Genomic DNA, 14,313 nt, shown 5'->3' with positions numbered 1-14,313 from the left:
TCCTGGAAGCTTTTTAAATCTCTCCTTCTATTTTGAATGACAGCATTGCTGGATAAAGTATTTTTGGCTGTATCCTGAATATATCATGCCAGTCCTTTCTGCCTTGCCAGTTCTCTGTGGATTGGTCTGCTGCTAGTCTAATGTTTCTATCTTTGTAGGTTACAGACCTCTTATCCCCGAACTACTTTCAGGATTTTCTCTTTGTCTCAGATTTGCAAGTTTCACTATTATATGTTGAGGTATTGACCTATTTTTATTGATTTTTATGGGGGTTTCTCTGTTCCTCCTAGACTTGAATGTCTGTTTCCTTCCCCAGATTAGGGAAGTTGTCTGCTATAATTTGCTCCAATATACTTTCTGCCCCCTCTCCTTTCCACTTCTTCTGGGATCCCAATTATTCTAATATTGTTTCACTTTATGGTTATCACTTATCTCTGAAATTCTCCCCTTGTGATCTGGTAGTTGTTTATCTCTCTTTTTCTCAGCTTCTTTATTCTCTATCATTCGGTCTTCTATATCACTAATTTTCTCTTCTGCCTCATTTATCCTAGGACTTAGAGTCTCCATTTTTTCTTGCATCTCATTAATAACTTTATTTCGACTTTCGTTCTTTTATTTCTCCAGAAAGGGATTCTCTAGTGTCTTCTATGCTTTTTTCAAGCCCAACTAGTATTTTTATAATCATTATTCTGAACTCTAGTTCTGACATCTTACTTATATCCATATTGATTAGGTCCCTGGCAGTCAGTACTGCCTCTTGTTCTCTTTTTTGACATGGGTTTTCCGTCTTGTCATTCTTGCAGAAAGTGATCACTTTTCTATCTGTAGAATTGCAGCAATTCTTTTTTTAGCTCTCTGATTAAGTTCACAGGTGTTCGGAATGATTTGATAGTTATCTAGCTGAATTCCTGGGACCAGACAAAACTAAGGTCTCCTGCTCCTCCGCCATCCTGTCAAACTGTCCAGAATGTTGTAAACATTTTAGATATTATATTCTATCCATCCATCCATTCATCCATGCAAACACCCATGCTTTTATGTTTAAGAAACAAATTACCTAATAATGATTTTCTGTGCTTTTATTTTTACAACAATTAACTTGATTCTCTAGGCAAAGTTACAATTTTTTTTCTATTGAGAAACATACATGGGTCAGAGGGCAAGGTCCCTAATAAGTACTCTCTAAATATTGCATGGATAAATATCTAGGCAGTAGAAATGACATAGATCTGATTGTTAATTCATATTACCTACTAATAGCTATATTATCAATTTTTTTAAAAGTCAGGGTTTGAACTCATGACCCTGAGATCAAGACCTGAGCTGAGATCAAGAGTCAGATGTTTGACTGAGCCACCCAGACACTCCACTAATGGCTATTTCAAAATAGTTTAATTCTAAAATTTGAAATGTGGTTTCAAATTGCATACAGTTGTTTGAACCCTTATAAGATGAATCTACCTTGTGATAGTATACTTTGGAAAGAATTTTACCATCTTGTTGATGTTATAGAGACACTATAGACTACATGACAGTATAGTTAGTAATATTTTTAGCTATTTGAACAATGTTCCCAGAGTTTTGATTAATGAACCAATATCAAACTGGTGTGTCTCCAGTGACATGTCAAAATGTCTATCCTAGATACCTCTACCTCAAAGTTCATATGACTAATTTGAATGAAGACTTAGTCAGACACATCATGTTTGTAGAAGTTGCAGAACTGTGAGAAATATATTAAAACATTGGACCCATTGAATCAATTTGGAATAAATCAATGCAATGAAGTTTAATAAACACACACACACACACACACAGATCCACCCAAAATGTAAGATATGTATGTATGCAACCTTGCATTTTGGTTAACATTATCAATTGAAGTATGTTTATCAAGATTATTTCTTTTTAAAAAAAAATCTGAGCTCTATTCTAATAAAAATTAAAAACAGAGCAATATTTATGAATAAATAGGTTCATTACATAGTTGTTTATAATACTGAACTATTTAAAATAAGTAAACATCCAAATGAGATCAGTTATTAGAGTCATGATATATTCACTTGATCATGCTTCCATCAAAATGAAACTTGTGAAGAGATAGTTTCCAATGACATGGTAAGGTACCTGTGTATTAATGCTAAAAACCCAGAATACAAATTGGATGATCCTCATCTATATAAACAATTAAAATTCTATGCAAGTAAAAAATTCAACAGATATACACCAAATACTATCTTTGTCTTTCTACTACGTGCTGTCTCTTAGTTCTATTTTTTTTTTGTTTCAGTTTTTAGTCTGGATATGTATTATTTTTTATAATTATGCAAATATTTTTAAGTCAGTGGCACAAGCACTAGATTGAAGATGCCTGGCTTGAAAACAGTTAATGCTGATGAGCTAACAACAGTCTCAGTTTGTTGAAAATCCTGGTGCTTTCCATCCTTTACCTCACTTAACTCTTACAACAAACTATTTCAGGTAAGCCTTGCAACACCTACACCAGGCATGTATCATCATTCTCATTTTAAAATGCAAGCTTAGAGGCCACATTATTAGTATATGGTAGGAATCATGCTCTGAAAAGTTAAACATGAGCCTGCAGTGAAATTAATAAAAACTTCATAAGTTACGATAAGAGAGATAATATACATAAAGTACTTGCCTCAGTATTAATAGGTAGCAAGCTCTTATAATTAGCTACACACATGGATGTATGCACACACATGCACACACACACAAAGGTGATGGTGGTAGTGGAGGTTGTCATGGTCATCTTACAATATTTAAAGAGTTATCACTTGGAAAAGAAAGACATTTTCGTGTGTGTGTGGTTTTCAGAGGATTGCACTAGGACAAACATGGTGGGAATTATTGCATGCAGATTTCCATTAAAGGTAGAATTTCTAAGGCATTGGCTTACTTAGCTCTTTATTTCTGGAAATATTAAAACAGTCTGAATGATCATGTATCAGAAATATTTTATAAGGGAGATTTATGTTGAGTGAAGGTTTTTCATCAGATCTTTTATTTATTTAAAGCTCTGGAGTTCTTTTTAACTCCTAGGTTCTATAATTTAGTTATATTTTATCATCCTTAATTCTTGATTATTTTTCCATATTCTTTATACATCCTATGAAGAAGTGTATCCTTTCCTCTACTGCTTTGTTTCAATATAGGCACTTGTTCCTGGAACCAAGAGAATGTTCTCTTCACCTTCACAGGTAGAAACTTTTTAACATTATTGCCATCTGGGTTTTAAATGCCCATTACAAACAAATATGAGATTTGGATGAACCTGATAAGATGGATGTTATCCAAAGAAATCAAATATGATCTCCTTTCCACAATACAGGGCAGGTGGTGTCTCAGAGGCCTGGTCTGGGCAATGATTTGGAATTTGGAGCCAAAGGAGGCGGAGACAATTAGCAGAGGCAAATCTTCAGGGTTTCCAAGGTCAGTATGCAAGGCAAACAGTGTGGGAACAGTTGCCAAAGCCAAATGGAACAAAACAAGGAGGGTAAACCAATTCTCAAAACCAAAAGGGTAGAGAGCAAGAGCAAATGATTTCTGAAATGGCTTAGAGCAATGTAAGAAATGCAAGAGTGGAGAAACTCTCCAATCTGGATTTCAGATTATGCCACATCCACAGCCTCAGTGAGTGTGGCGGTGGCAGGGAGAAGCAGATGCCAGAGCTCTTACTAAATTGATATTCTGAGACAATATTAATTTATTTAAAAATATTTAATGAATACATCTTATGAGTAAATCATTTTGTTAAGTACAGTAAAAAACAGAAAAGAAATGGGCATGGCTTTTGTTCTCAAAGAGCTTACTTTCCAATGGAATGGAGAGATGCAAATGGAAATATAATAAGAAATGTAAAAATATATGCCATACATAAATTAATTGGTAAAGAAAAATGGACTTATTTTTTGCCTGGTTAGGTAAATATGTAAATGAGCAAATAAGAGAGGAAGAAGGGAAACAAATCAAAAGAAAACATTTCCAAAACTTTCCATTACACCATTTTTTTAGCTTTCTCATTCAGTACAATTGTACTCAAATTGAATTTAATTTATGAAAATAAATACATGAAATAACGGTCCAAAAGTTTCAGGGTTAGGAAGGCACTACGGATCAAGCAATCCATGCACTCTACATGAAGTCACTGTGGACCAGAGTGGTTGAAGGATTTGCCCAAATCACACAGCAATTTTATTTGTTGAGTTCTACTTCTCTAATTAGTAGGCATTTACAGGAAATGATTATTCATGTGAGTCCATATCAACTAGTGTTAAACTACCCTTTGTTAGGTACTTTTATAAACTCATTAAATTGCACGTGAATGAGTTTGCTCAACAGCTGAAAGCATTAAGACTGATCAACTTGCTAAAATTGATGCACAAAAATGTATACAATTCCCAAGCCATGTGATGGTTGACTCATGTATACACTAACACTGAGAAAATGCCTTTTGGATTCCATATTGTTTCTTTTGGTGTATCCTCAGAAAGTAATATTAGGACATGCCTTTTAAAAATTTTTTTTATTATTTTAAAAATTTTAAAAAGATTTATTTATTTGTTTGAGAGAGAGAGCAGGGGGAGGGGCAGAGGGAGAGGGAGAGAGAGAGTCTTACGCAGACTCCATGCTGAGCGCAGAGCCCAATGTGGAGCTCAATCTCTTAACCCTGAGATCATGACCTGAGCCAAAACCAAGAACTGGACACTTAACTGACTGTACCACTCAGGCGCCTCTAGGACATGCTTTATTACAAATATTATATCTATCTAATCAAACACTGGTGTGGATCATGCCAGCCATCTCCTTTCCACTGCCTTTAGACCTAGTTGGTAGAGGTTTTCTATTATGACAAAATACTAGCTATAAAAATGATACTGAAACTTGCATTCATCTATGATGCTGTCTACATTTCTTTTCAAGAGTCACTGAAAAAAATGAGTCACTGAGGACACTAAAATGTAAAATATGATCTACTTATGGATGCACAATGGTTTTTATTTTATAATACCTTTTTTTATTATTATTATGTTATGTTAATCACCACACATGACATCATTAGTTTTTTGATGTAGTGTTCCATGATTCATTGTTTGGGTATAACACCCAGTGCTCCATGCAGAACGTGCCCTCCTTAATACCCATCACAAGGTTAACCCATCCCCCCAACCCCTCCCCTCTAGAACCCTCAGTTTGTTTTTCAGAGTCCATAGTCTCTCATGGTTCGTCTCCCCCTCTGATTTCCCCCCATATCTAATCCTATTTATAACTTTTTGGTAATGAACTCAGAGGACAAACAGCACCATTTTGCTTGGGTTTCTGTGAGAAATCTCAGACACAGAAAGGTCACAGTGTGTTAATGACAGAAACACCAAAAAAACACAGCTGTGGATTAAATACAAGCTTTTTTTTCCTAGAAGCTCATTCTTTTCCAATAGGTATGGAATTTATAAAGTTCAATAAAGACATAAATTCGTTGTAGCCTTCATTTGAGTTAGTATAAATAACTATTTGCAGAACCAGCAAGATGTTAAAGGAAAAGGGTATTAATATTATGGATATATCTGCCAATGCAAAGTAATCTTAGGATTAAAGTTTTTCTATTTTTAGTCATTTTCTTAGACAACGCTTCAATATTCAAAAACATATGGTGTTTACAATTTTACCCACAGGCTATTTTTCCAAAATGACTTCACTGATGGGCAATCACAGGATTTTCAGAATAGATTTTCATTTCTTAATTTTATTTCCTCCCCTCTTTTTTGACTCTTAACTCTTTGCTACTATCACATCATCCATTCGCCAAGACAAGTTAATAAATTCATTATATTGTGGGATTAGTAAAATTACATGTTTCCTTTAACAACCTGTGTAAAGCAGGAGTAAATTAATGATTTTATTTATACATATAAATACATAAATGTATATATGTTGTGTATATATGTACAACTACTTGTTTTCTATCTACAGATAGATATTCTACATAAGTCTATAAATTGATACTTATTCAAGGATGTTGGACCAGTTTTACTTAGTGTGAGAAGTCTAGCACAACATTTTAGCCATGACAACTACTCATAATAACAGAGAAGATTAATTAATACAGTAGATATATTTTCATGTACTTTGAGCAGCAAGACATCTATGATACTACTTTTGGCGTCCAGAGCATTCTAATAGGTCAACAGACATGGAGTGATGGCTTTGCTGACATTGGAGAAGTAGTAGTTTCTAGCTTTGCTTTCATGAGCCTGTGCTATTTCTGAGACACTTGAAATGCATATTTGTTAATTTTTATATTCTGCCAGCTACACAAATTGAGCATTATTGGGGACTAAGCCATGTGGAAGCAAAGTCATTTGTCCGACATGACACAGATATGAAAGGCTGGACTACAGTTTGAACCCAGATCTGTCTGGCTCCACAAAACTGAAATAAAGAGACTGGGAATGACAAACTTGTATGGCATATAGTGGTGCTCTGTTAAGGTAGCATGTTGATTATTTCTACTAGACCACTATTGAATATTACAGCACCGCCTTAGCCTATTGATGATTAAGAGGTTGGCAGATTTTGTTCACTTGTAGGCATGCAGTCTTTCCAAGTGCCAGTAGAGCAGAAGGGAATTGAATGTATTTGTTGCACTATTTCTGGGGCTCTGGTTATGTTGCATTTTAATTACACAATCATGGGCAAGTTACTGACCTTTCAGTTTAAACTTTCTCATCACTAAAATTAGCTTGTTAATAGCACCTCACAAGTATGATTATTGAGCTTTATTGAGATAACCCATGTGAAGTCCACTGTAAAGATTGCTTAGTATATATTAAGCACTAAATAGTGTGGTGTTAATTGTTATTATGAAATTTCAAAGTTATAAAACTCATTCATGGGTTATTACAACACATAAATAATAATAATAATAATAATTTTTTAAGTAGGTGCCACACCCAGCATAGAACCCAACTTAGGGCTTGAACTCACAACCCTGAGATCAAGACGTGAACCCAGATCAAGAGTCAGACACCTAGGCAACTGAGCCACCAAGGCACCCCTAACACAGAAATTATTGATCTAAAATATTCCTGAATGGTACAGAAGCCCACCAAATTAGCATAAAGGATAATTACCATAAAAGATAAATGAGCGTTCAGGGTTGGAATATCTTAAATGGCAGGTGATGGAGGATAGTGTAAAATTCACATTTTGTGCTCTATTCAAATGGTAGAAACAGTAGACTGCTGCTTTTAACAGCCCTGCCTAGCGACCTGGCACAAAAGAAAATTGCTTGATATTCTAAGGTGGTTAGAAGGAAATGAAAACCTAATGAAAGTGTTCATTGACAAGTTTTTCAATGGAAAACTTGAGTTTTCGGTAGATTTAATAGCCGGCCCCAAGTTTTGTAGGTGGCAGAGCCACGATTGCCCCTCAGGTCTAACCAGCCCCTACGCCTCTGTCTTCTCCATGATGTCATGAGTTTAAGGGAACTCTTACGTGCTCGTGGAAGGCTACTTGAATCTCTCAGCCCAGGACAGTTTCCAGAAGAGTGCTTAGCCTGGTGGGGCAGCAAGTGCCCGTGAGTTAACCTCCCAGTATAGCCCCGCAATCAGTGTGGGACTAGGGTTAGTGGATAAATGGTCCAGCTATACCACTTACGGTGACACAACTTTAAGGCATGTGCCACAACTCTCCGAGGGTCCCCGGCCAAAGGGAGCCTCATTTTTCCACAGTGGTAACCCCCACACCAAAACACCTCTATTAGTTTTCGTTCTCTTCCCCATTTTTCTCCCCCATTTCCCTCGCAGTACTTCCTGGGCTCAACTCCCAAATAAAATAGCTGAGTCCACATTCTGGCTTTCTTTTGGAGGACTCTTAACTTAAGACCCACTGTATAACACAGTTGAGTATGGCTTTGTGCTAGTAGATGGAGCTGTGCATGCTCAGTGTCCTTGTTCCCCTGAGGAGGCTCCTCTAAACCATTGTTGAACCAGTCATTCCGTTGCACGTGCGGTGGAAATTCTGGAACAGATGATCCCTGGGGCCCACCCAATTTTAATGCCACCATTCTGTGGGTTTTATTATTCATCTCAATTCTTAGAACTAGAATTCTTAGAACTTGTCCTTGGTAACCAGAAGAAGCCTGCAAGCTCATGGTGGGTGAGTACAGGTCATTGAAGTAACATGTTCAGTCTTTTTTATGAGAAATAAATTGCATTTTTTTTCCAATTCAAAACCAGGTGGAATCTTTAAACTATTTCCTTAGATAAGTCAGTTAAGATAGCTGGGCCTCATCTAAAAAAATGCATTAAGTTTTTAATAAAAAAAAACTACGCCAGATGGGATTTCTTTCGGTTCCAAGATGTATGATTTTAAAATTCTTCAGGATATCCAAATTTGAAAGTTTTAATATACTTTTTTACATTTATCTTTTTCTAATTTTAACATCAATCTGTGTTCATTGTAAAAAATTTGGGAATAACAGGCACTGTTGAAGTAGAAAACAAAAATAATATTTTTTCTTTCCATCCCATTCTATTTGTATGTATAGATATAAATCATCATGTACATATAAACATACACATATATAAATATGTACTTAAAAATTAGGATCAAGTTTTTAAACAGTTTGTATCATTTGGAAAACTTAACATTGTCTCACTGTATTTTCCAATAGTAATCAATATTCTTCAAACCGTCCTACCCCACAATCGATTTGATCCTTTTTCCACTTGTGGGCATTAACCCCATTTCTTATGTGTCACTATTATGTTAAAAGGCTTGCAGAAATCTTTGTTTGAATCTCTGATTTAGAATAAATTTCTAGACTTAGAATTACTGGTTCCAAGGGTAGGAGCAACTTCGTTTCTCAATACATTTTGTCTTCAAGAAAATCAGCATATTCCAACTAGGAGCATATGAAAGTGGATTTCTTTTTCTAAAAAAATTAATTTTAATAGCATTGAAGAAAAAGATTAAAAAGTGAACCCCATAATTAGCTGAGTTGTAAAAGCTGTGCCCAGTATTTTCAAGAGCTATACATTCCAAAAAAAAGTCACTGTGAACACTGCTCAGAGCTTACTTTGCCTTTGCTGTTGATGTAAGCCACAATTTAAATTTAATGTTCTTTTCCAGGGAGGACCCAATTAGGATGCACATCCTAAAAACATCTTGGTCTGGTAGAATTGTGGGGAAGAGTTTCTTATTCACACATTTTTGTTCATTTTAGGAGGAGGCTGAGTTGGTGCTCGTTCTCTGTGACCCTGGAGGAAAGCAAGAGAGAAATGGAAGCGTGACCCTCTGCTTTTGGCCAAAAAAAAAAAAAAAGACACAACTTATGTTCAGGTGGCTGAACATAAACCACATCTATGGAGTTAAAAAATTTTCCTTCACTCTGTAGAAAAAAAATGCTGATATCTCATTTGGATGTTTTCTTTTTTTATTGCAGTATTATGCAAGGAAAGTGGTACTTAAAAAGCCATAATCCATTGCTAAAGGCATTGGTTTCTTTTTACAGTTCAGGTGCAAGTGCAATATGCCACGAACGACATGTTACATTCCTTAATGTTTCTTCTAATAAACAGGGTAGGATAGTGGTCCATGTGAATTTTGAATCCCAGAAATTTTCAACTGGGAACTGCAGTGAAGAGAGAGATTTAAAACCACAGCAGGAACTCCAAACCCAGCCAACACAGTCCATTATTAAAGGAGACGCTTTCCTACATGAGAATAAACTTACCAAATGATTCTCTCCTTTCAGTGAGGTATTTAAGGAACAGTTTAAGTGCATGAAAAAATATTTTGTGGTATCAGAAAGCATTTGAACGTTTCAGCTGAGAAATTTAATAACCACCTCTTCAGAGACACTCAGGGATTTTCAGCAATAGGGTTAGAACCTGTAGGCACACGTCATGTGGTGAGCTGTCCTGTGCAGGCCCCAAGTACTGCTCTGTAAACCTCAGGATTTTGTTTCTCCACTCTCGTTCCCTCTGTCTGCTCTGTTTATGGATGTGGGAGAGGCCTGTTGAGTGGGGCTGATGTCTCCCAGCTGTGGCCTCTCCACTCACCCTAATTTCTTTCTCCAAAGCTCATTTGGACCCAAGCAGTGGTGAAATTGCTGACTGGTGAGTGTGCCTGGCCACAAAAGCCATAGGCAAGACATGGCCATAACCAAAAGAGCATGAAGGATGGAAAACACCATCTGGACCATGCAATTTAAATACCATAAACCCCTCTTTTTTCATTTAAGAAAAATCAGCCATGTAGCCTTTTGTTGCTTTCTGTGGTGGCCAAAAACCACTTAGGTTGCAATCCTCTGTTAGTGAAAGGAAAAGTCCAAAGGGACTCCAGAAGATGCACTGCCCTCTTTTCAAGTTTCGTGTGTAGCTTTTTTTTGGCCCATATCTCTGTGGACCTTTCTTCTGCTCAGAACATAAAAAGTGCCTCCCAACTGTACATCTGTCATCCATCACCCTGAGAGTGCTCACTATGCTTCCTGGGAATTTGTGTTCCGGTTGTCGGTAGACAAGGAGAGTTTGTTTTCTGTTTATATACAACCAATAACCCAAGAATGAGCAGGGCATTTCGGAGAGTTTATGGTCCTATGCATTTAGGAAAAAAAAAATACAAAGCTGCTCCTTTCTGATTTTTTTTTTTAATATATTGTTGAGTTGTTTTTTTTTTTTTTAAGATTTTACTTGTTTATTTGACACAGAGAGAGTGAGAATGAGAGAGAGACAGAGAGGAAGCACAAGCAGGGGGAATGGCAGGCAGCGGAGAAGCAGACTCCCCGCTGAGCAAGGAGCCTGATGTGGGGCTTGATCCCAGGACCCTGGGATCATGACCTGAGCCGAATGCAGCCGCTTAACTGACTGAGCCACCCAGGTACCCCTGCTCCTTTCTGATTCTTAATCAGATTTAGTCATTCTTTGGGCTTTTACTCCATAGAGTTATGTTATTACATTTTGATAGTGGTATTTTTTTTAAAGATTTTATTTATTTATTTGAGAGAGAGAGAGAAAGGGAGAGAGAGTGTGTGAGCAGGGAGGGGCAGAGAGAGGGGGAGAAAGAATCTGAATCAGACTCCGCACTGAGCGCGGAGCCCGACTCGGGGCTCAATCTCATGACCTGAGCTGAAACCAGGAGTCAGACGCTTAACCGACTAAGTCACCCAGGCACCCCGATAGTGTGGTATTTTATAACAAACAGTGATCTGGTTGCTTTTATTTTAATTGACAATTAAGACTGAACTCTCTAGCCATGAGGGTAATTAAATAATTGTTTTCTCAGTGATTTGGGTTCATCACAAATAGCATTCATCTCTGTTGAGGGAGGTAAGAGAAGTATTGCCATAAAGTAAGGACAATACTGGACTCAGGTTTAGAGACCCAGCTCTGTTACTAACCAGCTGTATGACCTGAAGGAAATCACCTAACCTCTTTGACGTCAGTGCCCTCATCTGTGAAAGGAGAGTTGAGATCCTCTTCATTTCTGCAAACCCAAACTTCTTCCTAAATCTTCAGAAGGCAGGTCAAGGAAGAAAGTAATAATAAATAGCTGCCATTTGATGATGCCTACGAAGTGCCAGCAACCTAGAAGAATACTTGAAATGCTCTACACACATTATTCCTTGCTGTCATAAAGGGAGGTACTACTATCATGTCCATTTATAAGTGATGAAATTGAGACTTAGAACATTTAAGGGATTCTCTAATGTCACAAGAGGTAGACCTGGAATAAAAGCTCAGGTCTCTCCAGAATCAAAGCCTGACTCTTCTAATTGTTGAGCATTTATTATAAACACCATGGTTTTCCATACATTATCCCATTTAATCTTCAGAATAACACTGTATGGCTAATAGCATCATTCCTATTATGGAGAGAAGGAACCGTAGCTTAAAAATTCAGAAACCTGCTAAGAGTGACGTGAATGATGTAGAGCAGGAGAGCCAGGATTCCTTCCTTAGCAGCCACGATCTTTCTACTATGTCAGTGGAAAGCTTGGACATACTCCACGTTGTTGGATAACTAGCTAGCATTTTGTTTACTTTTGAATTTTGGCTTTGACTTTAGATTAGCACATTCAAATTTATTAAGCCAAAGGTTGGGTAACATCATGGAAAATATCATTTATTCTCATAATCTTTGGACAAGACAATAGAACAAGTTTAGCTTAAGCTCCAGACCCCAAACAAAACCTTGGAGGACCTGAAGGATTGACGGGTGGCTGGTGGGGAAGAGTGAAGTCACTAAGGTCAGATCCATGCTATTCATTTCTCTAGAGTAGCCTTCTAAAAGATAATTTAAGAGTTCAAAATTTTTTAACTCTTATACTATCTTGAAATCTGGAGAATATCACAAAGCATCTGATCTCTATTTTTTTTTTCCCACGACACATTTTATAAAAGCATGAATGTAAGTGGGTTCTGTATGTTGGAACCTTATCAAGTGATCCCTATCAAAAAAGAGAGACTGCAGTGTGGACGTAACGCGTTAGTATCAACCAGAACATGGCTACTTGGTCAATAAGTGGAGTAGCATTTATCTTGTATTGTTGATGGTTTTCAAATCCAAACAGAATCATTTAGGAAGTGCGAACAAACTCATATTCCTGGGCCTCCACCGGTTATATTGAATAAGAATCACTAGTGGGTGTGCCCAGGGCACCTGTATTTCTAAAAAGCTAAAAACATGGTACTGATATGCAAACAGGTTTGGGAACAACTGAGCTAGGTTTGGAATCTGGCTCCTAAGCAGTCTCTTGAAGGAAGTCTCTGAAAAGGAATAGGGATGCTGTTCGCAGTTACATTTCTGGAAGGACTTTGGTGTTTTAAGGAAGGCTTAAGGAGAACAGTCACCAGGAAACTCATTTAAATGTCGCTTATTAAGACTGAGGCCCGAGTCACAGAAAAATCTCCAAAATTTTTGTGATTTTTTTTTTTTGCCTTGCTCAAAAGCATAATTCTTCTTGCATTTTTTTTTTTTCCGAGGGAATAGACACTAACTATTTAGTCCACGCTTTCTATTTTCTGTGGTTGGAGGAGAACGGAAACAAAGAAAACGTTTTGCTTTTCATTCTGAAAGTATGGTGCATTCCTTTTATGAAGAAACTTGGTTCAGAATGCACTGTAAGGAAAATTAAACATCAGTTTTCATGAATTCTCTTGAGAAATATGTTTTAGAAATGTGTGCACCATATATCAGAGTATTTTACTTCCTTTAAAGTCAGACCATATATTTTGATATGCTCTCAATTTAACAAAGTGCATCAGTTTTAAAGGACAAACATTTTGGTATTATTAATTTGCTTTAGATTTATAATGTCTTTTTTCCATTATGGATATGATTTAGGTTTTAATTTTTTTCCATATTCTTCTCTTTGCGGCAATTAAATAGGTTTGCCATGAGGTTTTTGTTTTTTGTTTTTGAGTTGATGAGAAGGGCAAGAATTATATTTGAGTCAGTGTGTGCAAAGAAGGAATAGGAATTCTCTGTGGATTATAAAAGAATGAGTAGATTTTTACAAAATGAAAGGAGAAACTAATATTGCAGATGTTCAGAATAAAACCAGCTTCTGGGAAAAACCTTAAATCAAAGATCGTAAGTTCTGTAAATTTTTGAAGTCATAATATACTTCGTTTAAAATAAAATCTTTTTTTTCTCTAGCTAGTTATGGTTAGAGATGTTTCTTATCAATTAATTTAGTCAGTTAAGGAAGACTAGACTAACAGCAAGTCTAAGAAAAAAATTTTCTTTGACCGCTTTTCTTGTGAGCAGTTTGGTTTAGTTGATGTGTCCTTTTCTAATAGCTGCATATTCCAAGATCAGTATCTAATTTATGTGTGAGAAACATACATTCTTTTTTTTTAAGGCAAAGAGAAAATCAGAATGTTATGCATCTATTCCACTGATTTCAGAAAAATAAACATACCGACAGCACAAAATGCTGCCAGAAGGATGAGGGCTAATGACTGTGGGTCTGTTTGCTTTTAATCATTTAAATTCCATGCGGGAAAAGTCCACTGGAAGGAATATTAAAATCCAAACTGAAATTGTCATTTAGAATCAAGTTCTTGGGGAAGCGGGTGGGCAGGGTAGAGACTGACTATAAATGGTGAATAATGTAACATTGATTTAAGATTTAATTGTATTTTATACTTTCCAGGAGGCCGTTTGGATCACAGCATTTCTTTGGAGAAATTGTACTGTGTTTCCCAGGCCTAAATCTGCTCACAGTTGGCTGGTGGGGCCATCACAGCATGCCTTGGGTGTTCTTCTGTGTGTGTTTGAGAA

General features: G+C 36.6%; 1 long non-coding RNA gene across 1 annotated transcript in view; it reads left to right on the top strand.

The window, feature by feature from the left end:
• The window catches only part of LOC145723278 (uncharacterized), a 15,172-nt gene extending 5,783 nt beyond the window's left edge, over positions 1-9,389 (top strand). The window contains exons 2-3 of the long non-coding RNA XR_014148204.1: positions 3,356-3,456; positions 9,251-9,389. This is a non-coding gene — a long non-coding RNA (uncharacterized LOC145723278). The remainder of the gene's footprint in view (positions 1-3,355; positions 3,457-9,250) is intronic.
• The last annotated feature ends 4,924 nt before the right edge of the window (positions 9,390-14,313 follow it).

This window comes from Leptonychotes weddellii, chromosome 9 (genome assembly GCF_054177405.1).
Source record: "Leptonychotes weddellii isolate Sample4059 chromosome 9, ASM5417740v2, whole genome shotgun sequence".
In the NCBI taxonomy this organism is placed as follows: domain Eukaryota; kingdom Metazoa; phylum Chordata; class Mammalia; order Carnivora; family Phocidae; genus Leptonychotes; species Leptonychotes weddellii.
Note: the sequence above shows the minus strand (reverse complement) of the source record. Positions and strands in the feature narration are given on the sequence as shown.